Here is a 26,171-nt window from a genome sequence, read left to right on the forward strand (position 1 = left end):
CTGTGGCTCGTGAGCCACATGCGGCTCTTTGGCCCCTTGAGGGTGGCTCTTCCACAAAATACCACGGCCTGGGCGAGTCTATTTTGAAGACGTGGCATTAGAAGAAGTTCAAGTTTAAAAAATTTGGCTCTCAAAAGAAATTTCAATCGTTGTACTATTGATATTTGGCTCTGTTGACTAATGAGTTTGCCGACCACTGATCTAAACCATAATCTCTTTCTCTCTAGGACATTTTTTACCATAAACCACACTTAGAAATATATTTCCATCATGATCCAGGACACACACATACACGCACACCAAGTCTTACCATGAGTGATGTGCTAATATTTTTTATCCTGTCCCCTTTTTCTTTTTAACATGTTCACCCACAAATTAATTCTGTAACTGCGGGTTATGATGACAGCTTGAAGAGCCCTGCTCTAGAATACCCGGTTTTAGCTTTAAGTTTTGTGTTTTTTTTAATGTCAGGAAGTTCATCCTTCGATCTAATTTAGGTTTCCTGGGCTGTCGGGTTAATTAAATTTGTGTGGCTGGGTTTGTCCTCAGGGCAGAGGCAGCAGCGTATCATACACTGGTTAAGCCCTGGAACTGGACTCGCAGACCTGTGTTCAAATGCTGACTGGCTCACCCCCATGCTAGCGAGGTGACTGCTCCAGATCTTGGCCTGTGAAATAGGAGATAATACCACTCACCCCTTGGGCTCCTTACAAAGCACCCACCTGGTAGCTATCTCTGTTTTCCTCCGCAGAGGCACTGTGATGGGCACGGGGTAGAGAAGGGAATTGAGCCTGGTTTCTGGGACAGGCCTGCCGGGGAGGGGACTTCCAGCCCCCCTGGCTCCCAATGCCCCCTGGTGGTTGACAGCCAATTCTTGGGGGGAGGAGGGATGGCTGTGGTTTCCATCAATCCACTCACAGCCTTCTTTCCACCATGGTAAGTGATCCCAACTCCTTCTAATGTTTTATGGATGTATCAGCTGTGTTCCACATAAAAGTACAACACATAGGATACCTCTATAACAGGGCACAGGCCAAGTCCCTGCCCTGCCGAGCTTGCCGTCAAGCTGGGCAGAGGGACAGGTGAACAGGCACCTGTAAGTCACTGTGCCAGATGGTGTCGCTGAACACTGGGAGCCCAAGAGGAGCGACTGCAAAGTCTAGTCCTGAATCCTATTTGCGATCCTCTTGGTAGGAACACAGCTTGCAAGTTTCTAATCCAGAACGCATGAAGAAAAGCACCCTTGTCTGCACCCACGTCCATATTAGGACTCTCACACCTCCAGGCCCACCTCCCTGACAAGAGTGCAAGTTCCTTGAGGCCAGAGGTAAACCTAATCGCTCAAGGTCACATCGCAAATATACACAAAACTGGAATCCCCAACCATCAAACATCACTGGCCACTTTCCTGGTTCCTGTGGGACTTGCCTCTACTCATCAGGACTCAAACTTACAAGCGAGGGAGGCAGGGTGGGAGGGAAGGCCTCCCATTAGGTGGTCAGAAACGGAATCTGCTGCATGCCTGAGTAGGCCTTCCCACAGGCGAGGCCAGAAGGCCTGAAATTTAGACTTTAAAGTCTTCTCAAGATAATTACATACTCATTGTACACGCGTGCGCTGAAAGTGTCCAATAGGCACATTGAAAATACCTCCGTTTCTCCTGAGAGGGAAGGCAGGGGAGGGTGGGGGTAAGGGAGAGAGATCAACCAAAGGACTTGTATGCATGCATATATGCACAGCCAATGGACACAGACAACAGGGGGGTGAGGGCACCCCCCCCCCGGACACAGACAACGGGGGGGGGGGGGGGGCGGGAACAATGCGGGGGGGATAAGGACACATATGTAATACCTTAATCAATAAAGAAAATAAAAATAAATACCTCCTTTTCTCAAATCCTGTTTTAGTAGTTGTTCATTTCTTTAAAAATACGGGGCCTGGACACTTGAGAGTGGCCACGTGGCTAACACAGACTTCCCAGAGCTCTGGTTCCCGGCAAATGAAGCAAATACCTGCCACTCCACCCCAAACCAAAAAGAGGGGGAAAACCCTGGAGAGATTTTGGCTAAAACAAGGGTTCTTCGTGGTTCTTTATGCATTGTCCTCCCCTTCTGATCGCATTTGCAGGAGAGGTCAGTTACCAAGGCCCTCGGGGAATTTCTCAGGCCTCCGCTTCGGAAGCTGAGATCCATGATGGCCAAGTCACGGTGTTTTAAAATAAAGACAGAAAGTAAACACCCATTCATTGAGTCCTGGGTAATTTTATACATCTTGCCTGATTTACATCTTACCACACACAGCTCCTTTCGATATTATTACTACCCCCAATTTATAGGATGCAGACTCAGAGAGGAAATGGCCGGGAGGGGAACTAGAATGGGTGCCGGCCCTCTTGACCTCGAACCCCCCTGGGTACCAGTAAGCACAGAGGGCGAATGAAGAGGGCATTCTTTCACTTTCAGAATACAACCGATTCTAAGTAAATGTAAACGCCTGTTCTGGCGTTATTTACGAAGCTTTCTGAAGAACCTAAAGGTCTCAGGTCTGCGATGTCCCTTAAGAGTCCCCATGTGGAAAATGGGGGTGACGGTGGCTTGCTGGGCCTGCAGGGTGAGGCAATGCCTGTGCAAAGCCCCTCAAACTGATTCGCCAGCAAAGATAAAGGTCCGTGAGCAGCAGCATTACTGCCAGCACTCCCTAAGGAGCTGAGGGGGAAGAAACTGCAGAGAAAGACAAAGCCAACACCCTCCCCAAAGCCTGTGTTATTCCTCAAAAACGTAGGGCAAGCGGAGTACTGAAGAACATTCAGGTCGACAGCCAGTGCACACGTCACCACCTACACCAGCTCATGGGCCGCGCCACCTCACTGCACCCACCCAAGGATGGAGGTGAGAACGCCTAGAGAACAGGAAAATGCAACAAAGAGCGCAAACTGAGAATTCTGTGGTCCAGTGATCCCAGAGTGAGAGCCTAAAACACAACTCCAGCGCCACCCGGAAGCCCCTGTGAGTTGGGGACCTGCATCCCCAACACCCACAGCTGCCTCCTCTGAGAGGAAGGTCCCGCCTCTCCTGGGGTCCAGGAGCTGCAATCCTGCTCCCCATTTCCAGCCAGAGCGTCTTCCAACCCTAGGGCTCCCTAAGGACCCATAGGATGGAGACGAAAGGCAGAGTCTGGCCAAAAGGACCTGGGTTCAAATCTCTGGCTCTGCTACTTGCACACTCAGCTGGTGGGCACATTACGGAACCACATGACTCTGTTTCTTCATCTGTAACGCACACAGTAATCCCATTTCCAAGGTTGTGAGGACTAAATGATAAAATGTACATAAAAGGATCAACACAGTAAATCAGCCACCACCAACTATCCTATATAATAATCCTATATAATAAAAGGGTAATATGCAAATTGACCCTAAAGGCAGAACTACCAGAACGACCACTGGACCAGTCACTATGAGGCACATTGACCACCTCTTGGTCCCATTCCCCAGCTGGCAGGCTCCAATCGCCTGATGGCAAACGGGGAACCGGGGGTGGGTGGCCGGGGATGTGGGCGGTGCCAGGCCAAGGGCCCCGCCCCACCGGTCACCCCACACACAAAGGGTGACGCGTGGCGGGGGCGGGGCCGGCTGTGGGCAGCTGGGGAAGATGGCCCCGATCGCAGGCTTGGCCTAGGGACCGTACCTGCGCACGAATTTCATGCGCTGGGCATCTAGTACTAAATAAGCAGTAGCCAACCTCCTCTAAGTACAAATCAATTTGATTCCTTAAAAGAAAAAGGTTTCATGAAGTTAGTGAGGATCAAGAATTCTCAGGAAGCCCAAGGAAGCAGGGGAGGAACTACACTCCCCCGCCTCTTGGAGGATTCTGAGAGCTCTCCACCTTCTGGCTCTCCTACAGGGAAAAGGGGTGTCTGGTTACCTCCACTCTCTCACACTTTATAAATACACCACACGACCAGTCAGAGAGCCTTACCACCAACCTCTGGGCAAACAAGTCCAACAGGATCCGGAAATGTAATGTCCATGCAGCCCGGCCACACTCGGTTCAAAATAGATATCCGTGACCTACTTAGCCTTCGAGTACCGTTCTCAAAGCCAACGGCAAGCGGGCGGTGAGGCAGGGTGGCTGCAGCAGGGCCCTGCCCAGGACCCCTGGCCTTCCCTGTCAGATGAAACGTGCACTGAAACAGTGATGACTCAAAATGATCTCAGGGGTAGCTAGACAGAAACCCCAGCTTTAAAACAGCTGATTCAAACGGGTTTTTTTTTACAATAAGTCACAGAAGCCACACTAATAGTTCATTACCTCTGACCAACGATGCATTTTCACTCACTTAGACTGAAGGCTACAGTCTCAGGACAGTCACTTTTCAAGCTCCCTAACCTCACCCCCGTCACTGTTTCCTGAGTCTATGCATCTTCCCCATGGAACAGTGGGTTGCTGAGAGCCGAGACCCTGTCTTCTTGATCTTAATATTCCACAGTGTCCTGGTGCAATGAGAATCAAACACTAGGTTGACTGTGAGAAGGTGCGCTCCTGCCCTCACCAGCGAGTCCTCCAGATCCCAGCCCACTCGCACGCTTGGCAACTCAACACTGGAGACTAAGAAGAGACAGACTGGTGTTTGCTACAAAGACAAGGAAGAGGGTCAGGACCAGGGGAATAGACAGCATACTCTCAACTACCACATAGCTACGAAGTCATCCCCACATTACAATTCATTTCACCACGGAGATGCGAGTCTTCAGGAGGGTGAATCCGAGGACCTTGGCAGGTACACGTTGGAGTACATCCCAGAGCATTCCAACAGGTCGACGAGGGAACACTGTGCTTTACCAACTAAGCCATGGCGGAGGAAGTGAGCTGATGGGAAAAGCAAACAAAGCAAACCTGCTGCTCTTCACTTCCAAATCCATCCTCCTCTTGAAGTCAGCCCCAGATGGTCCACGCCCCACCACCGTACACCCAAAATTCCCATCACAGAAATGTGCTTGGCAGCCCTTTAGTTTACCTAGCACTTTTCTCCCACATCATGACACGTAATCATCTACAACTTGTGGAAGGCAAGTAGGACAAGCATCTTTATCACCCACTTAGAAATGAGGAAACCAAGGCCAAAGCGTGTCTACCCCCACGGTAAAATCAGGACTAAAGCACAGACCTAACTCAGGCCTTTCTCTAAAGCAGGGGTGGGGAACCTTTTATGTGCCAAGGGCCATTTGGATATTTGTAACATCATTCTCGAGCCACACAAAATTATCAACTTAAAAATGACCTGCTATATTTGGTCAAACGTTTAACTAACTCACCCCTAATGCCTTGGCAGGGCCAGACCAAATGATTTTGCAGGCCTTGTCCGGACCGCGGGCTAGACGTTCCCCATCCCTACTCTAAAGTCCCCCAGCACAGTGCACCCAGATCTGACATAGCCAGGTATCTAAACTCGAGGCCACTGCTCTTTCCTCTGCGCCCCACTGCTGAGCACCTCCAGAGGCAGAATTCTAACACACAACCCTTCCCAACACAGCAGCCCACACACTTCAACCTTCGTCACAGAAACAGGAGCACAGTCATCAACCCCGGTGCCCATCAGCAGGCAGCACCCATGTCTGCCTCGAGTATGCTGAGCCGGGCTGAGCACCCACTGACATACACACCAAGCCCAACCCTAGAACTCTCCAAGGGGAGAGACACACTAGCGACTAGCTTTCTGCAAGCAAGTGGTGGGCGCGGGCAGGGTAAGTAACCATGGACTCCAACCATCACAACCGGAGAACCCACATCTCGGAGTCTCTGCCTCCTGGGTTCAAATCCTGTCTCTGGAACTACTTACTCTCAGGAATCTCAGGCAAACAACTCTGTTTTTTTCCTAAGTCTCAGCTCCTGGATTTCACAAAGAATGTATTTAATGCACAGAACTATACAAAATGGTTAAAAAGGTAACTATAAAAAGGTTATGGGTATTTTACCACCATAAAAATAAGTCCACATTCAGATTTTAAAAAGAATCTCACAGATTCATAGTAAGGATTAAATAAGATACTGTAATGGCAAGTTCTTAACATTATTTAGCACATATTAAATCCTGACAAGTAGCTATTATTTAAAGTAATTTTAACTGATTTACATACAAAGACAATACATGATGAATGTAGAAAATGGTGAAAAATCCTATCCTGTATATTAAAAGCCTAATATGCAAATCAACCAAACGGTGGAACGACCAGTGGCTATGACACGCACTGACCACCAAGGGGTAGACACCAGCAGGGACCCCCGCCAATCACCCCACTGGTTGCCCCACTAAGGGAGGTGATCAGCGGTGGCAGCAGGGAGAGGGGCCAGCTAGCGAGCAGGCAGCAGCGGGGAGCAGAGCCAGTGAGCGGGCGGCACCAGGCTGGCCAAGGCGGGTGCCAGTGAGGTGTCCTCCCCCACCCGCCCCACCCCACCCCCGCATCACTCCGCTGGTCGCCCTACAGATCGGCCCTGATCGCTGGCCAGGCCTAGGGACCCGTGCACAAATTTCATGCACTGGACCTCTAGTATAAAGATAAAAAAAAAATCTCCTGTGATACCAAAATCCAGAGGTAGTCACTGAAATTAAATTCTTTACAGTATTTTTTCCCATGCACAGACATTTCTTAAATTGGGAATGTAATGTACATACAATTTTATAGTAATGATCCACCCTTTTCTGCCTTGCCAGTAATTGCAAAAACAATTCTCACAACAACATCCAGAAATAAAGGGACTCTGTTCAAGGCAAGAATAAAAAGTTGCATGAAACTTGAGGTGGAACAAGGAGCTCACGTTGAACAACTGGAGGCACCTGCTCCAGAGCCAGGATGGAGATTTAGGCCAAATCCCCCGCCACCTGCTCCTCCTTTCCCCATCAACGGTGGCCCAGAAGGCAGGCGCTCTGGGGGGTCTGGCCAAGCAGGACAAAGGCCGAGGGGGAGCTCCGTGGCAGCTCTGCATGTGTCAGGCTCCACAGGACAGGGCTCACGTTCCCACTGCCCTCAGGAGCGTCCACTGTGACCAAGGGATTGGGTGCAGGGTGGACAGGGACCATCTCATCCGACCCCCAGTTCAGGATGAGGTGACAACGAGGCCCAGGGAGGCCAATGACTTCCCCAAGGTCACAGCGATGTGACCAGTCCTCATAAGGGGCCAGAAGACGACGGAGCTCTCGGGGCGCTAACTCCCAGCATGCTGCCTGCTGGGCACCAGGGGCCCACATCCGGTAGGTCCTGCCCATCAACAAGGATTTCTTTATTAAGCACTTGGGTGTGCACGCACAGAAACAAAGGCCACCGGACACAGGAATGGAGGTGTTTTAGGGGAACACTTGGCGTCCCGTCTGGCTCCCACGCTTGGGCGAGGCCTCTAACAAGACCAGACTCCACAGACCCCTGGGGGTCCTCCCTGCATGAAAACTTACCACCTGGCAGAGAGGGCGGCACCGTTCGAAGGCAGCTCCTCTCGGGAAGCGCTCGGGTGTGGGGGTGTGGGGGGGAGCACGCCCAGAAATAACTCTGGAGAAGGAATTACAATCTCACAAATCACTCTGTTAATGTTCATTTTCTAGCTAGGAACAGTCTTCACAACTTTCATTTCGTACGGCTGTGTGTTTTGTTTGGGGGGAGGAGCGGGGGGGACGTAGGAGGGGGGCAGGATAAGTGAGTAGCTCCCGAAGGCAATTCCTGAAATCCTTCCGAAGAGCAGCTGCTCCCGGCTCCCGGCTCCCGGCTCCCGGCTGGGGAAGTCTATTTCCATCTCCGCTTACACATAATTACGTTCTAAAGCGGTGCCCCCCAGAGGGGTGACAGTGCCAGGGGCCTCCCAGATCGCCTCGCTCAGTGGGCGCTCCTGGCGCTACCCTCGTCGGTGCGGCAGGGAGAGGGCCTGGAGGCAGGCCACCCACGGCCCACGGCTCAGAGCTCCAATCTCAAACACGTCAGGCCCTTTCCCTTTGAGGCCCAAAGAGGAAATTAAATGTCAGCCGGATAAGGAGATTTCCCTTCAGCTCTGACGCCAAGGAATCTGAAATTTATGATTCCCACAGCAACCGAGCAAGCCAAACCAGCACAGGCCTCCGACTGTCAGGCCAGGCGGCTAAGGGCGAGCCACCGCCTGGCGTTCCTTCTTCCCAGTGAGTGATACTCAGCCCACAGGCCTGAGTGTTTTGGCAAAAGGGAACAGCACCGTGCCAAACGCTGCAGGCCGGTTACAGCGCGGGCAGGAGAGAGAGGGCGCCGGGCCGTGTACAGGGACCGCACAACCGCTCCTTCGGTCTCCGGGCAGGTCCTTTTGGACGTCCCTCCATGCCCTACGTTTTCAAGGCCAAGTGTGGCTGCTGCCCCTGGGGAGCTGACTCAACTCTTTCCACGGCATAGTGACTTTATTATCCTCAGCAGGACCTGGAGAGCTGAATGCGTCGACTCACACACTGGCCAGATTTCCTAAATCTGGTGGGTGGTAAACTCCATACCCACAGGCACCCTGCCCACCAGGCAGGCCCAGGACTAGAGGAGAACACACGGCTGGGAGCAGGGCTGCGGCTCGCGCTGGGCGTCCCGGCAGTCCCAGCCACCCCAAACCTGCCCGTCTACTTTCTCTTCTTCATGCTTGTGGTTTACGTGTGGGGAGGTGGGTGGGTGAAAAGGCATCTAGATTCTAGGAGAGAGAACAGACAGAAAAGGGTGGTGGATTAAGAGTCAACTGTAAAAATGAAACTGCCATTTGACCCAGTGATCCCACGTCTAGGAATATATCCCAAGAAATCAGAAACACCAATCAGAAAGGACATATGCACCCCTATGTTCATAGCAGCACAATTTACCATAGCTAAGATATGGAAACAGCCTAAGTGCCCATCAGCAGATGAGTGGATTAGAAAACTATGGTACATCTACACAATGGAATACTACGCTGCTATAAAAAGAAGGAATTCTTACCATTTGCAACAGCATGGATGGAACTACAGAGCACTATGCTAAGTGAAATAAGCCGGTCAATGAAAGAAAAATATCACATGATCTCACTCACTTATGGATAATAAAGAACATTATAAACTGATGAACAAAAATATATACAGAGGCAGAGCAGCATTGAACAGATTGTCAAACTACAGCAGGAAGGCTGGGGAGGGTTGGGCGGGGGGGGGGGGGGGGTAAGAGATCAACCGAAGGACTTGTATGCATGCATATAACCATAACCAATGGACGCAAGATACTGGGGGTTAGGAGAGGCTGGGGGAAGGTTAATGGGGATAAAAAGGAGACATATGTACTACTCTTTGTAATACTTTAAGCAAGAGAATAAAATTTAAAAAAAAAAAAGTCAACTGAGAACTAACCTTTAAGAAAAAACAGCAACCCTGGCCGATTTGTCTCAGTGGTTAGAGTGTCGGCCTGAGGACTGAAGGGTCAGGGGTTTGATTCCCGGTCAAGGGCATGTACACGTACCTTGGTTGCAGGCGTGATCCCTGACCCTAGTCAGGGTGCGTGCGGGAGGCAACCAATCAACGTGTCTCTCTCACATGGATGTTTCTCTCTCTTTGTCTCCCCCCCTCCCTTCCATTCTAAAAAGCAATGGGGGGGCGGGGGGGGAATATCCTCAGGTGAGGATTAACAACAACAAACTGCAGAGAAACAGTGGCTACAAAATATCTACGGGGCAAGCACAGTGCCAGAATGGCCATCTGAACGGAAAAAATGCTAAAGGAGCTGGTCCTACTTCCATTCTGCTCACAGCCACAGCAGCAGCTCCCACCTACGTCCTCTCAAAGACTGGCAAGGACCGACTTAACCCCTGACCCCCTCACATACCTCTGGGACCTCCTATCACACACACACACTCACACACACACACACACACACACACACACACACACACACACTCACACACACACACACTTCAACCACGCTGTCCCTACACCATCCCAGCAGTTGCACGTGCCCACCTCAAGGCCTCTGCCTACCAGGCTCTCCCTCCACAGGCGGCTTTGTCCCCACGCCCCTCCTCCAGATGGAAGCTCACACACTGAGCAAGGCCTGCCCTGATCACCTCCCAACACCCCCCACCCCACCTCTGCCCCGGCACGTCCCCGGCTTTTCATTCCCACCTCACATACGGTGCTGGATTGAACAGTGTCCCCAGAAAGCCATGACCTCCTGCCACCGTGGAATGTGACCGCATTTGGATACAGGGTCTTTGCAGACATAATCAGTTAAGATGAGGACACAATGGAACAGAGCGGGCCCTAATCCAAGAACGGGGGTCCTTAAAAGAAAATCAGAGCGAGCCCCAGGGAGAAGGCCATGCGGTGACCGAGGCGGAGAGCAGAGCTCGGCCCCCACAAGCTAAGAACAGCAAGGACGGCCGCAGCACCAGCAGCCAGGAGAGGGGGCCGGAAGGTGCTCCCTCAGAGCCTCCAGCCTGGGAGAGAACGGACCTCTGCTGTTTAAGCCACCGGGCGTGTGGCCCTTGGTCACGGGAGCCCTAGGAAATGAACACACATACCGTGACTTTCACTTCTATCTGTCACCCCTCCCCAGAAAATAAACCCCAGAAGAACGGATCTGACCTTCTTTTGTTCAGTACAACGTGACCAACACAGAGAACAGTGTCTGGCACCAGTAGGCGCTAAGTAAATGCTGAATGAATTATGAGTGAGGGTAAGTGAGGAGGGAGGCAGGGGTGCTGTACCCATTCTACAAAGGGCAAAACTGAGAGGCTGATAGCCTAACTCTGCTCAGAGAGAGAAGAGCCAGGACCAGAATTGAAATGGGACTTTGGGTGTTTGTTCGATAAACAATACTGAGCTCCTCCAGGTACTAAGTGCTCCTCAGGGCAGCACCACTCAGTGATCACTTACCGCTTGTGGGTGGGGAACAGGGAGGACAGGCGCCGGCTCCTCACCGAGGCCGAGACCCTGAACAAGTATCGCACCTCTGGGCCTCGGGGTCCGCATCTGCAAGGTGAAGTCCACCTGCTGACTAGGGGCAGACAGGCTTGTTTAGTGGGTGCTGCTTCTGAGAAGCCTCAGACCTGGGAGCCAAGGGGGGTCTCCGTCCACTGACTTACCCTTAGGGCACTCACCACACACTACTTTGAAACCTCTCGTACCACAGGCCACTGTTCTCCCAGGGGCACAGTTCATTCTCACCCACATTATCTGGACTCACGTCACGGTCCTCTGCAAGCCATGCCGTGTGCCCACGCCCCACCTGCATCCTTGCTGCATGGCTCTGCTCCTCCCAGGACCACGGACAAAAAGCTCACCCACCAAGCTCAGCCTCCAAGAGCAAGGTTTCCTTGTCCCCATCTGAACCTCACAGCCTGACCGGCTTCAGACGTCTTGGGTACAGCCTTCCCCACACTCAATCCGCAGTTCTCAGACCTCCGGTTTGGGTAAACCATCGGCAAACAAGTTAGAGACTTCAAATGAACTTGCTGTCATACACAAACATGCATCCACATGAACACATGCACAGACATTACTCACTGAGTGGCATAAGAGACCAGCATAGACCTCAACCCAGGGCCAGCTCTGTTAGCAACGCCCACCCAGGCAGCACTGCTAGCAACACCCACCCAGGCAGCACTGCTAGCAACACCCACCCAGGCCACATCCACCCAGGCAGCACTGCTAGCAACACCCACCCAGGCAACATCCACCCAGGCAGCACTGCTAGCAACACCCACCCAGGCAGCACTGCTAGCAACACCCACCCAGGCCACATCCACCCAGGCAGCACTGCTAGCAACACCCACCCAGGCAACATCCACCCAGGCAGCACTGCTAGCAACACCCACCCAGGCAACACCCACCCAGGGCCAGCACTGCTAGCAACACCCACCCAGGCAGCTCTGCTAGCAACACCCACCCAGGCAGCTCTGCTAGCAACACCCACCCAGGCAGCTCTGCTAGCAACACCCACCCAGGCAGCACTGCTACCAACACCCACCCAGGCAGCTCTGCTAACAACACCCACCAGGCAGCTCTGCTAGCAACACCCACCCAGGCAGCACTGCTAGCAACACCCACCCAGGCAGCTCTGCTACCAACACCCACCCAGGCAGCACTGCTAGCAACACCCGCCCAGGCAGCACTGCTAGCAACACCCACCCAGGGCCAGCACTGCTAGCAACACCCGCCCAGGCAGCACTGCTAGCAACACCCGCCCAGGGCCAGCTCTGCTAGCAACACCCGCCCAGGCAGCACTGCTAGCAACACCCACCCAGGGCCAGCTCTGCTAGCAACACCCGCCCAGGCAGCACTGCTACCAACACCCACCCAGGGCCAGCTCTGCTAGCAACACCCGCCCAGGCAGCACTGCTACCAACACCCACCCAGGCATCACTGCTAGAAACGTAACCAGGTAGAAGGTACAAGCGTGAGCTCTGAAGCAGGGCAGGCCTGACTCTGAATGCCAGCCCTGCTTCACCTGACTTTACTTTTCTGTACTTCAGTGCCCTCATCCCACAAGCGCCTCCCTCAGGAGGCAGACCTTTGCAGAGCGCCTAACACTGTAGTGTTTTCCCACATCTGGAAACAGGCAGCACGAGGCAGGTGAAGAAGAGAGAAAGAATCCCAACCCCCAGAGTGAGGAGACCCGGACCCCCATCTCCCTATCTCCACTCAGTAAGGGCCAGCCAGGGGCAGGGGCGGCACTTCACCTCAAAGGGCCTGGCTCAGCACCCCCAACCCCCAACCAAAGGGAGAAGTTGTACTGGGGTCCCACACTCTTGATCTATGCATTTAGGGCCCTGGGGTTTCACAGCAGGACTGCTGTGCGGAGTCAACACCAGACCTGCCCTCCTCCCCTCCCAAGGCTCCCTGACAAACCTTCCCCTTCACCCCCTCTGACTCCCACAGCCCCCACCCACCAAATCTGCCTGTAGTCAGCTCCTCGTCTCCTGGCCTCCTCGTCTCCTGGCCTCCTCGTCTCCTGGCCTCCTTTCTTTAACAATACTCAATTATGGGCAGTTTTATATTTAGCAAATGTAATGTGCATTCATGCACTTAACATTTATGAAGGAAAAAGGAACACAAATAAGAGTAGTCATCACTTATAATTACTGAGTCCTTACTAGGTAATATGCTGAGCGTGTTACAAACCTTACTCTCTGAATCCTCACAACAGCCCTGTGAGGTTGGTACTATTATTATTCCTGGCTTACAGATGAGGAAGCTGAGGCCCAGGGGATAAAATAACTTTGCTTACATCCCACAGCCATAAGGGGCTCAGTGGGAGCTGGAACCCCCTGGTCCTGACCCTGGAGCATCCTCTAACACTCTCTTCTCTGGTTCCCTTGAATGGCAGGTAAAGGACACTCACCCAGTAGGCCAGAGGTTCCCCAAACCCACTGGGCAGCTCAGTCTGCAGGGATGGCCGGAAGCAGGGGAGTGGGAGGGAGGGGGAGGGACGAAGGAGGGGGGACGCTATTCATGAGGGCCCCCAGATGCCTCCTCTACCAGGTCAGACCCTTGGAACACCATCTAAGAGACCATGGCTTTCCCCCCAAAGCACGCTGGCTAAGGGGCAAAGCATCACAATATTCCAACAAGCCAGGAGACGGGCACTGATCGCCACACCCCTGAAGGAAAGGCCCACCGCACACAGAACCCTGCTTCACCCCATTCATGGAGGCTATTCCAGAAGCGAGAGGGACTGATTTTCCGGCAAATGACCTTAACGTGTTCTCCCAGCTCAGCCCCCCAGTCTCGAATTCCTGCCTCAGCAGCGCAGGACCGACGGGTCTCAATGTGCTGCCTACACATGCTTGCTTCCTCAGGGGAGGAAATACCCCGGCAGGTTACACCCCAATTAAAGGGCTCAATTCTCGTACCCAGCCTCTGGGAGAAGCGAAGAGAATGGCAAACCAGGAGTGCTTGCTTCCAGAGCCGCGGGGGTCACCCTGGCAACAGGATGCTCACACCTTGGTCCTAGAGAGCTCAGCTCCGCACTTTCTGTGGTTACTATGGAAGCGCCCACTAGGATCCAGAGGCCAAATGAGGAGTCTCACAGCCTCAATCATAATCAATGAAATGCCTACTCACCACAACCCATGTCCTTCCCCTAGAAGAATGGCAGCCCACAGCAAATGGGCAACCTCATACAGTCCTGGCCGTTTAAACCAGTACAGCCCTTGAGAGCACAGCGGGGGTGTTGCTATCACAGTTTAAATGTGTGAAACTTTGACACACCAGTTCCACTTCTGAGAAACGCATGCATATGTGCGTAACAGTAGGTATGTGGGAAGATATAACAGCAAAGCCAAAGAGTTAGTTCGGATGTCTCTCAAGGGGGGCTGCCTCATAAATTGTGATCTATCTATACTATAAAATATTTTTTAGACAAAAGAGAAATAAAAAGAGTTACATGCATGAAAAGATCTACAAGACATATAATGGGAAAAGAGAAAATCACAAAATGATATATATGATGCGACCAGATTGGTGCTTACAAACAAAACTAAACTATCTGTATTTGTGTCTATCCAGGCTGATGAATAATTTAGGATACGCATCACACTGGTCACCTCTGAGAACCCAGCAGGGAGGCGGTGCGTAGGGAAGGGGAACTGGATGACTCCTATGCACTGCTACGTACTCTGTGAATGGGAGTGTGGGGCTTACGAGTGTAATATATTCATGTATTATCTCTATCATTTTTTTAAAGCGAATGAACTGGTTAAAAACCACCACCACCAAACCAGGGTTCTGTCCTGCTGTGAAATTATCACACCAATCTGAACAAGTTTGGTGCCCACTTCCAGGTCTTCTTCCCAAGAGTGACTGATCAAGTTCAAGTGCAGTTTCTAAGCCACTGGTGAGAGGCAGGACTGGGATCAACAGGGAAGAAGAGAGATGTGAGAGGGAAGGAACACTTCTGGAAAGGCTCTGTGCAAGCTGCAAACCTGTCCTACCCTGAACCTGCACAGCTCCAAACTCACTGTGCCTTTCACCCACTGAATGAGAGAAAACAAAGCAGGAACCGAGATTGCGAGAGAATTTCAGGATGAAGGGAGAATGCTCTTTCCAACAGCAGAGGAAAAGCCACCCACGGAGCTGCTTCCAGCAAAGTCAAGGAAAAGGCCTGGCCAAACGCCACCTCCCGGACAAAGGCGTGTGTGCCAGGCTCCTCAGACTGCGGGCACAGCCAAGACTGGCAGCCCCGAGGCCCACTCATGTGAGTCCCCTCCACTTCGGCACACAGCCCAGAGATCTTTTCACACTCGCTGCTGACATCCAAACTGATCAAATCAGATGGCTCTGCCAACAAAACAGCAACAATGTGGAAAAGGGAGACATAAATCAATGGCATCCTGGCGAAATATGTAACTATTCTTTCTGCTCGCCAGCAGAGGCACTTCTGTGGACTCCAATATTTAATTAGTATCTCTTTTGTTTCCCAGTAATAATTAAAACAAACACACACACACACACACACACACACACACACACACACACAGCTAATATGAAGCAAAAAGAAAAAGAGAAACCAATGGGCTTAGCTTAGGACATAATGTTTAAGAGGCAGGCGAGACAGCTGACACGGCCAGGCAAAAATGCTCCTCCCGTTAAAACAGGTACCCTGTTAGCACCAGCCAAACTCACTGGGCACTTCCACCGTCTGCAGCTGGGGGGCTGCCAAGAGGTGCCCTTCGGACAAGGAAAAGAGGTCAAAATCTCGAAGGGAAAGGGGTACCATCCAGCAAAGGTAGGGGAGCTGCGCCTTCTGCAGTGACTCACCGCAGAGATGGCTTATGGCTGCGATGCCAGGAAGCAGGTAATCCAATAAAGGTAACCCTGGGAATAAAGGTAACCTTCCTCCCAAACAGCATGCAGCCCCCCAAAATCTGAAACCTGACCAACTGCCCCAAGCGAAGCAAGAACTCTCTGAAGGGCATGCGTGCTATGCCTATGGGAAAACAGAAGCCCACGCAAGTTCCTTACGAAGTCTGGCACTGACTCCAGTGGAGGGCATGAGACTAGCACATCACTGGCGTGGCCACCGTACATCCTGATGGGGACGCACGGACATTAGCCACCAGGACTCATCATCTCCCCTTGCTCTGAATCCGGCTCACCCAGGTACGGCCTGGCTCCCCACTGAGGCTGCAGCCTTCAGGGGAGGGTGGTCCCACCTCCTCCTCAAAGGGCTGGTCACTTCTGTGAACTCTCCCAACACTCCTCCCTTTCCCAGCCAGCCCCTCGCGTGCTGTGTGCCTACAAGTCAGCCCTGCCTAGAGGCAGTCAACTCTTGAGAAACAGGCAAAACTGCAGATCACACCCCCTAGTGGATAGACTGGGTCCACCAGGGAACAGTGGGATTTAGGCTACACCCCAGGAAGTTTCCTTCCTTGGGGGTGTTTTTCCTTCAATGCTAGGGCTTTGTTTGAATGCTCAAACCAGCATTTCCTAAAGGGGGCCTGAGGAACCTGAAAGGCAGAAATGGTAAGGCCAGGGGGTGAGCAAAGAGAGGGGAAGGCGCTTTCAGGTTTCACTCAGGCACCTGCTCCACCGGACACGGGAAACCAAAGGAGGCGACTTTGGTTTCTGCAGAGATTGCTTTCAGTCCACACCATTCGCATCCGCAATTCCAGGGGATGGGGGGACACGAAGCGCTATCCATCCTGACGCATCCCCCTTTCTCCATCACCACTGTCTTAATGTCTTAAGTTCAAGTCCTCGTCATCCCTCATGCCAATTACTCTCATGGACTCATTTCCCCTAACTTCACAGTGTACACCGCCCACGAGCCAGCTTTCTAAAATACAGACCGGACCCTCTCTCCCTTAGTGGGAACCCCCAGCCTACAGGACAGAGTGCAACCCTGGCAGCAGTGCCAGGCCGCTGCCGGCACAGGTTCTGGAGTCACACAGACCTCAGCTGGCACTCAGACGAACCACATGCTAGCTCTGTGGGCACACTTGCGTCTCTGTGCCCATTTCCCCCTCTGTGCACTGGGAATGACACGATCAACCTCCAGAGTTGCTGTGAGGATGAAACCCTAGTTGTAGAGAGCCCAGCTCTCCGAGGGCACCACGCTGCCTACCCTACCCCCACCCCCCCCAACCTGGCTCTGGATCTGTGCTCCTCACCACCCGCACGGCTGCTTCACAGTGAATATGAATTACTCAAGAGAAAAGAAGGCACATTGAGATCTAAAAATTAGGGTCATTCATAAACATAAAAATTAGGCTTCCAAAATGTGAAAGAAGCCAAAATTAACTCATTATCAAAATAATGCACGAGGAGAATGGGAAGGGGGGGGAGAGAGCATCACTTTGGGAGGAAATGCTTTTAAAACATACAGCTCTGTGATTTTTTGTTTGGACTCCCTTTGTTCCAAAGATTTAGGAAGATTACATTTTTTTCAAACGCTCACAAAGAACACATTTCTATTTTTTTTTAAACTATTTCTTAATTAATATCTTCAGAGGACTAAGAAGTATTCTTAAAGACTGACTGAATCTTAATAAAATGCTCAGAGATATTCTGGCACCAGTCACAACAAGCACCCTCGTGGAACTTAATTTCCTTTTCAGCATACTACTTGCTATGGAAACTCGTTTATGATGCCACCACAAGTCACAATCTGCCTGTAGCGTGAGAACTCCAAGGCCCCACAAGAGAGACTTACAGGGCTAGGTAGAACGTGGCCCCATTTATTGAGCCAAATCTTACATCTATCAGATCTCTCCCACGACAAGCTTTCCAGCTCTTGTGTCAGGTTCAACTCTGCCATCTCCTTCCCTGCCCTGCCCTTCCCCCCCCCATCCCCTCACCCCTTCCCCCACCTTATCCTATAGCTCTTCCAATATCTCCCCTCCAGCTAGAAACACCCCACATTCAGTATCTTTTCCCTGCCCATAAAAACGAATAAAAAAGGAGAGAAGGGCACAAAATGGGCAAAGGGAAACTAGCTACATCCAGCTTCACCTTCCTATCAAAGACCCTAAGCCAGAATGAAAACGATGACAGAAGGGTGGCTTCTGATTTGGGTCAGTGCCCTCCTTTTTAGATGCTGGCAGGGCCTGGCCACAGTCACTCTGTGTGGGGGGGTTTGGAATGGGAAGGTGAAGGCGGGAAGAATTATTCATAAGCACAAAAGTGTACTTTAAAAGCCTTTTCCCCTTGAGGACAATTCCTACTGGAAGACTTAATCAATGCCATTATCCCGAGTGCCTGTGGGCAAAGGGAGAGAGAGGGGTGGGCGCCACCCTTTACTGAGCACCCACTGCAATTCACAGGTGTACCTCATTTACTGTAAGGCCGACAATACCCTGACTTTACATATGCGGACGCCAGGCTCAGAGGGGGCAGGAGATGGGATCAGGACGTGTACCCAGGCCCACCAGACACCAAGACCCTTGGACTCATAAGCTCCCAGTGTCCCCACATGCTTATTATGTTAATACACGGTCCTGGGTTGGAGGGCACTTCACAGTTTACATGTTGTTTCCCATACACACTGCCTCATATAATATCACAACCCTGTAAGATAGCTAAGAATTCCTTGTTCGCTGTTATAAAAGGCTGTTTAGTTTCAAAGATCAACAGTAACTTGTGTGAGCCAGCTGGAAGAGCTGTGCCCTTTGAACTCTTTTTTTTTTCTTCTCACCTCACACTGTCTGATAAATGGTAGGGGCTCAAATGGTAACTATTATTAGCAGCATGACATTTATTAATTTAACAGCCCTTCGTTAAAGCAAATTTTAAACACATACACACTACACACACACACACACACACACACACACACACACACACGTATATAACAGATATTTTTAAAGATTCACCCTAATTAATCAAACCTTTACTTGTTGGAGAGAATATAATTTTACCACGACCTCAAACTCTGAGATAACCACTAACTGCAGCTTCCAAGAAACTGACAAAAAACCATGACTGAAAATGATGTGGTCAAATCCAAAATGGATTTCAGAAAGCTACTAATGGAAGAAAACAGAAGGACAAGAGCATTCAGTTATAAAATACAAAAGTTCCTCCTCTCCTTCCAGCGTCATGGCTTGATCATCAATGTGCTGTTTGACTGGGCCATGTCATTTCAACTCTGCGATGACCCTTAGTATCCAAATCTGGATGGCCAGCAGGTGACCCGGAAGTTCTAGTGAGAGGCTGCCCAGAAGGTCTGAAAATAGGGCTGGGGTGGGCAGTTATTACCTTACGCTATTTTTAATGTCCTGCATCTAGTGCACTGTTTGCCCATTAATTACACTCACTTAAAAGAACCCCGAGAAATTCAGAAAGGTTATATGCAACAGGAATCAGCTCACCACTTTTTAAGCCAGAAAGAAAAAGATGACAGAAGTCCAGGTACTAGGATCCCAGCATGAGACAGACAGAAGGAAATCTATAGTACTATGGCAATGAGATATCCTAGGGATGTTCCTCAAGTAAGGCTGCAGCAGACCAGTCCAACTGAGCATCCACTCCAGGCTTGACGGCTCAAACAAACAAACACAAAAATTCAAATCCACAAGTGAAATACACATTATATTTTTCAACAAACAACTTTACAGTAAAGACAGCCTGCATGAGAACAGTATTCATACTGTAAGTCTAGTACCAATTGTTATTAGTTTTTGGTTTTGTCTTGCGTTTTGCCATATTGCTTCTTGTCTATTTTAAGTCCATCCTAATTTCTTTACAGGAATAGGTTGAAATTGATTGTGTGACTCATCTAGTCTCACAAGGAAAAAGATCTGTTTCCCTCAGAAACCTTTTCCTGCCACTATCAGATTGTGGAGTTCTCTTTCTTTATATCCCATTTCACAGATAAGGAAACTGAGGTCCAGAGAGGGCAAGTGACTCATTCAAGGTCATATACCTGCTCGTGTATCGAGGACTAGAACTGGAGCTCAAAAGGCCCACAGTGTGGGTCTCCAGCTCTATCGCGGCTGCTAATGACCTCGCACACTTGTGTCTTTTAATTTTTTTTCTGGGGAAGAAAAAATTAAGCCAGCATGAGTCATCTCCATTGTCGAGGGCCACCACACAGATTGTTCTAATTAAGCATCCAGCATCTCCAGAACCACTTGTTTCTAAAATAACCAACCTCAGCAAAGAGTAAAAGGCCATGTTTTATACCCCCTTCAGGATACTCGGGACCCTGTGAGCAGATGTGCTGCTGGGTTTGGGGGCCTGGCTAGCCCAAACCAGGGAATCAGACCTTGGAGGTACTGGAGAGGGAATGAGGGGGCGGGAGAGGGGCGGGGGGGGGCGGGGGGGGAGAGGAGTCAGACAGCTTCCGGCTCCAGTTAGGATTTCATGGAACCCACTCCTACTCACCTTGGAACCCCTAAACCACTCAGGGGTCCCTCCTCAACTTCCCCAGGACAAGAGCACTGCAGTCCGGGAGGTGCATGTGGCCTATGGGGAGGGGCGGCACTCAACCCAAGCGGTGGAGGAAGCAATTCTCAGCTCCCTCCCCCACCTCTCACAGGAACTCCCCATCGGGGCTTCAGACGCCGGAGGCGTCCCCAACTCTCAGCCTGACCCTCTCTCCCGGTCTGCCCCGAAACAGGCCAGGAGGAGGCACTACCCTCTCCCCCGCGCTCTGCCCCGCGGCCGGCTGCTCCGCCGACCCCCAGGGTCCGCACCCGTGGCGCCTCCCTCCCTCTCACCGCAGAGCCCCCGGCCACACACTCGTCCACTCACGCCCGAGACTCGGAGCGCACGCAACCGTTTCTCCCCGCCTACAGGACCCGCGTCTCCGCCTTCCCAAACCCCGCGCTCCCGGCCGCCCCGCCTCTGGCCCGGGACCCCCCCCGCCCCGGCCCCCACCTCTCACCGCGTCCTCCCGACACCCCAGTCCGCCGGCACCCGCACTTCCCGCCCGGCCCACGCAGGCTCGCCGTGCGCCCCAACTTTTTCCCGGCCGGGGCCCGGGCCCCGCAGCGGCAGGGATTCCGCGCCTGGAGCCGCCACAGCCGGGAGGGCGCGCGTCTCCTTGGCCCCTGCCCGCCCAGCGCGCACGAGTTGCGCTCGGGACCCGCTCGGCTTTCGGGCCTCGGCGGTCAGCCCGGGCGGCGGAGCCGGCGTGGCGGGGACCGCGCTGTCTGGGCGCCCGCACTCCCGTCCAGCGCCGGCTCCCCGCGCCCGCCCCGCCGCCGCGCTCCGCTCACCTCCTCCCGCGCCGCCGCCGCCACTGCCGGGAAGACGTGGCAGTGGCCGCCGCCGCTCGCGCGCCTCGCCTCGCCTCTCCTCTCCGCGCCCGCGCCCCTGCCTCCGGAGCGCCGGACCGCAGCGCCAGGCGCCCTCTGCCGCCGGGAAGCCGCATCTTCTCGCCCTAACCCTAACGCTCCGCCGCCCTCGCCGCGGCCTCCGCCCCCGCCGCCCTCGTCTTCCCTTCCCTGGCCAGCCTGGCTCCCGGCCCGGCCCCAGCTCTCCATTCCCCACGGGAGCCGCGGGACCTGGAGATCGTCCCGCGCGCCCGGCCCCGGGCTCGCCGCTGCCTCCGGGGAGCCTGCCCCGACCTCCGAGCTGCTCAGCGCCTGCTCCCCTGGCTCCCGCGCCGCCGGGGCAGAAGTCATCCCCGGGTCGATCCGTTCAGTTCCTGCTTCTCTGAACGCCTCGCCCACGAAACAGTAAAACCGGGAGCGGGCGGTGGTTAGGGGGCGGTGGTTAGGGGAGCACACTCGCCTCTCGCGTTCACCCTTCTCTTCCCTGGGGCTAAGGTAGCGCCCTGCCTGGAATACCCAAGTGCGCCATAAATACTTCTTGAGGGGGCAACAGAGTGAATCGGTGAGTGAGATTTTTGCCTCTCTCCACACAAGTAGGCTCTTAAACCTCAAGCTCTCCTGACCTGGATTTGCTTTCTGTAAATTACACACACACACACACACACACACACACACACACACACACGTGCGCAGCTTTGCATGAATAAATGAGATTCGCAATTCCCCACCTCAGACCAGCAGCAAAGCCACAAGAGGCACACAGCTAAATGTTATCCAGGGCTTTCAGTCAACAAGACTGGGTTTTAGATCTACTACTTCAAAGCTGAAAATCTCCGGAAAGCTGATCTCCTGGGTACCGTACCTCATCTGTAAATGAAGACCAATAAAATCTACGTCAGCCCTGGCTGGTGTTCTCAGTGGTTAGAGCGTACCCAGCTCCCCTCCCGCGCGCACCTGAGGGTCGCGGGTTGGGTTCCAGTCAAGGGAACATACCTTGGTTGCAGTTTGGGGCGCGTGCAGGAGGCAACCAATGGTGTGTCTCTCTCACGTCAATGTTTCTCCCCCCACCACTCTCTCTCTCTCTCTCTCTCTCTCCTCCCTCTCTCTCCCTCCCTTCCTCCCTCCCTTCCAATCTCTCTAAAAGAAAAATCAATGAAAAATGGGAGGATTAACAAGCAAATAAAATCTACTTCTTAGGGTTGTTGGGAGCATTAATTGAGATCACGCATTGTATGTAAAGAGCTTTACACACACACACACACATACACACACGCATACCATATAGTAACTAAATGGTAGCTCTTGTTAGCATATTACTGATCTAGCAGGCAGTAAGCACTATAGGCAAATGTGTAAAATGATGGCCACCTACCTTTTCACCTGAAGACAACTGTAATGCCCTGGTTTGTGTGGTTTTGTCACCTGACCAACAGGGCCAGCCCCGGAGCAAGGCCTCTCAGTTCCTCCTCTCCCCACCCCCTGGAAGGAGCTGGTCTGGGTTTTCCTAAGAGCTGTGGACCTGGCTCTGCGGCAGGCTTTCCTCCTGCCTTTCGGTGGCCAATCTCTCAATGAACGAGTGTTTATTTTATGGCAAAGGCGGTGAAGGGGTTCTCTCAACCCCTTGAGGCCACCTTTTCACTTCTGAGGGCCTCCTTCCGGCTCCACAGGTAAAGCAGCGGTGAAGCGGCGTCAGGGGGGACTTGGCTGGACTCCCAGCGCATCCACCTTGGGCTTCCGGCACCTCAGGCCCCTCGGTTCCACGCTGGTGCATAACGTTTACCTGTGGCATTGAGAGAGAATTGGTGACCCAGTCTGTGAGTAAAGTCCCTGGAGCATATATGTGTTTAAGAAAAGGCAACTACTGATGAGTTTACAAACAGTTAGGGCACATCTCCTGAGTGCTGTGGGTGCTGTGACAGTGAAGGGAACAAACCTGGGTGAGGTAAGACTTCCACCCTCAAAGGAGTTTGCTGTCTAGTGGAGGAGACAGGCATGTACATACTAGGGCAGAGAGATGCGGGGGGGGGGGGGGGGGAGGATGCTAAATGGGAAACTAGCAAATTGGGGCAGTACTGCAGTGTGAATTGTTTCCCTTCATTATAATTGTAAATGCCATTTTCCTCTGAATAGTATATGTACATAACTTCCCAAGGCCACTGCTAAAAATTAATGAATAATTTTATGAGGCAAGCAGGGCCATTTGATGCAGGATTCAGTCCCCTTAATAAGGTGACTTCAAAAGCTTCCTTATACCAGTTGTAACATGTGTATTGTGTCTTTGTGAAAGCACTATCATTTGTAAGTTCAAGTTGCATATCTTGCAATCCACGTCTAAGAGGGAATGTTCAAACGTCATTACACTGATGGCCTCGAGTGAATCGTACCGCAGTATGCATGCCTTTAGTGTCGCCCCCCTCCCATAGTGACCCTGGGCTTGACCATGAGACATGCTTTGGCCACTGGGACATCAGCAAATACGGCAAAAGCGGGGACAGTTGATAGGCACGCTGGTCTTGGAACGCTGGGGGGACAGTAAGGAAACTTGGTCCGACGTCCTTGAAGATGAAAGACCCAGGCAGAGAGAGGCTTGCCATCCCAGCTACAGCAGCCCCCAGCCAACCCCCAGCTGAGGAAGCCCAGGCAGGACCAGCCAAAAAAGGCCCAAGCAACCCAAGAATTGTGAGAAATACAATGGCTGTTTCAAGCCCTAAGGGTTGGGTGGTTTGTTGCACAGCAACAGATAACTGATACATCATACAAAGGCCTTGTGGCAGTTGCAAGGTTTTGGTGAAATTCACCCAAGAGTCAATACACTCCTTAGTGTTTCCTGTCAAGAAGCATTCGAGCTGAAACCGGTTTGACTCAGTGGATAGAGTGTTGGTCTGCGGACTGGAAGGTCCCAGGTTCGATTCCGGTCAAGGGCATGTACATTGGTTGCGGGCACATCCCCTGGTGGGGGGTGTGCAGGAGGCAGCTGGTCGATGTCTCTCTCTCATCGATGTTTCTAGCTCTCTATCCCTCTCCCTTCCTCTCTGTGAAAAATCAATAAAATATATTTAAAAAAAAGAAGAAGCATTCGATTAAAGTCACCATGCCTCAGCTGAGCAGAGTATCCCACTTTACGGAATGCCTTCTTTCAAGGGACATCATTGAATTGGTTGCTGAGTCCAGAACTGTTTCAAATCCTTTGGCAGCCAACATGACAATGAGCTGGCAAAATCAGCGTGTCAGTGCATTAAATATTATAAAGCACAACAGGCATTATAGAGGTTGGTTGTGTTTCTCTCTCCCATTTTTTTCATGAACTTCTTAATGGTGGACATCTTGTCCAGCTGGACAATGTTTCTCCGTAAATATGAAACATCAGATAAGGAAGGGAAGTTAGAGATCAGCTAATCCACCGCCTCATTTTATAGATGAGGAAACTGGGACTAGGAGAGATCAGAAGAGCCTAACAAATTCCTAGGGTCCTGGAGCTTAGAGCAGAACTGGGATGGAATGACCAAGTCAAAGCTCTTCATAATGTTCATTGGATTTTTCTGCTTTTCCTTTATGACATTTGTTGCTACTAAAAATTCCCTCCTTGTGCTTAATTAAATATCTTTACAACCTTCCTTTGCATTGAAGACAAATCCAAACTCAACGTGGTCCCAGGAGGTCTGGTCAACTTGCCCCTCCAGAGGCACGGGGTCTGCTCTGCCCCTCACTCAGCACTCTGCCCACTCCGGTTTTTTCTGTTCTTGCATCATCCACCCAAGATTCCAAGCCCTGGCCCTGTCTGTGAAGAATGAGACTCCTAGTCATCAGGGCGTTGTTACCACAAGAGAAAAGTGAATCAAAGGTGACAAAATCGCTGACTGTCCCCTACACTATCCCTCAGGCCTCGGTTTCCCCAGGAAAACTTTTCTTAACCACTCCATCTGTTACACTCTGTCATGACATTCCTTGTTTTGCCCTGTTCTTATCACATTTTTATAATTACATATGTGTTCATTTATTTCTTTCATTGTTCTCCCTCCATGAGAAAAGGGGCAGTGTTTGCTTGCTCACTATTATATCTGTGTCACTTGGCATAGAGACTGATATTTATTGAATGAATTAATGAATGAATGAATGAGTGAATGAATAATATAGGCCTCAAGGTTCTTCTGACTCATCCATATGACATAAGCTTTGTAGAAATGGGCGAGAAAAAAATAGTATGATGAGTGTGGATTTGTGGGAGACGTGCCACGCTGGGTCCCTGTGTGCTGCTGTGAAGAGGACGAGGACTCACACGCAGGATAAATAAGGAAACACTGCCTTGTGTTTCAGAGATGTGCCATGTTAGGCTCTTCTGTGCTGGTTCTGAGGGACAAAGGATTTAAGCAGGAAAGAAAGAGGAGGGAGGTCTAGAACAATGAAGGCCACATGCCTCAGAGCATTTGCTGAAGTGGGAGCCCTCAAAACTGAAACTGGATTCAAGGTCTGGCTGCAGCTGCCAGGAGCAGAGGCCGGTGGCCTATGTTCATGGAACCCGCTCCCTGGCCTATCTGTGCCTGGCTGTGCCGACACCATAGCAGAGGTCCCAGGCTTCTCTGCCAGTGGCCACAGGTCCCTGGAGAAGCTTTTGCCAGTCAGAGGCAAAACGAGAGCGTATTGGAGCAATGTAAAGCAAATGTGTTGTGGGGTCGAACCCTGGAGTCAAAAATAAGACCACCGGAGGCTGCTGATTGATTAAAAAAAGCAGGCAAGGATTTATTGAAACTGGCCAGGACGTCGCGAGTGCACCACATGCAGGTGGAGTCCACACGACCGCGCTGTCCCAGGTATAGGCAGTCCTTTTAAAGGTCCAAACCACAAAAATTTTCCTTTGTTCTAAATTCTAAAGTCTGGGAACAGCCTGCAGGGGGGTTCCCAGCCCCTGCTGGACATTATTGGAATGTGGCCCTATCTTGGGAAAGC

General features: G+C 51.8%; 1 protein-coding gene across 12 annotated transcripts in view; it reads right to left on the reverse strand.

Annotated features, from left to right (window-relative positions):
- Positions 1 to 22,618, reverse strand: part of SMCO4 (single-pass membrane protein with coiled-coil domains 4) — a 64,265-nt gene extending 41,647 nt beyond the window's left edge. For 2 of the 12 annotated variants that reach the window (XM_079787141.1, XM_079787146.1), the window contains exon 1: positions 22,600 to 22,618. The gene's annotated coding sequence lies outside the window, so the exon portion shown is untranslated. Of the gene's footprint in view, positions 1 to 20,836; positions 21,029 to 21,170; positions 21,324 to 21,458; positions 21,478 to 21,521; positions 21,650 to 21,955; positions 22,270 to 22,599 lie in introns of those variants that run through there. The other 10 variants (XM_079787140.1, XM_079787145.1, XM_079787150.1 and 7 more) reach the window with 8 other exon arrangements.
- Positions 22,619 to 26,171: the final 3,553 nt, after the last annotated feature.

This window comes from Cnephaeus nilssonii, assembly GCF_951640355.1.
Source record: "Cnephaeus nilssonii genome assembly, chromosome: 13".
Classification (NCBI taxonomy): Eukaryota; Metazoa; Chordata; class Mammalia; order Chiroptera; family Vespertilionidae; genus Cnephaeus; species Cnephaeus nilssonii.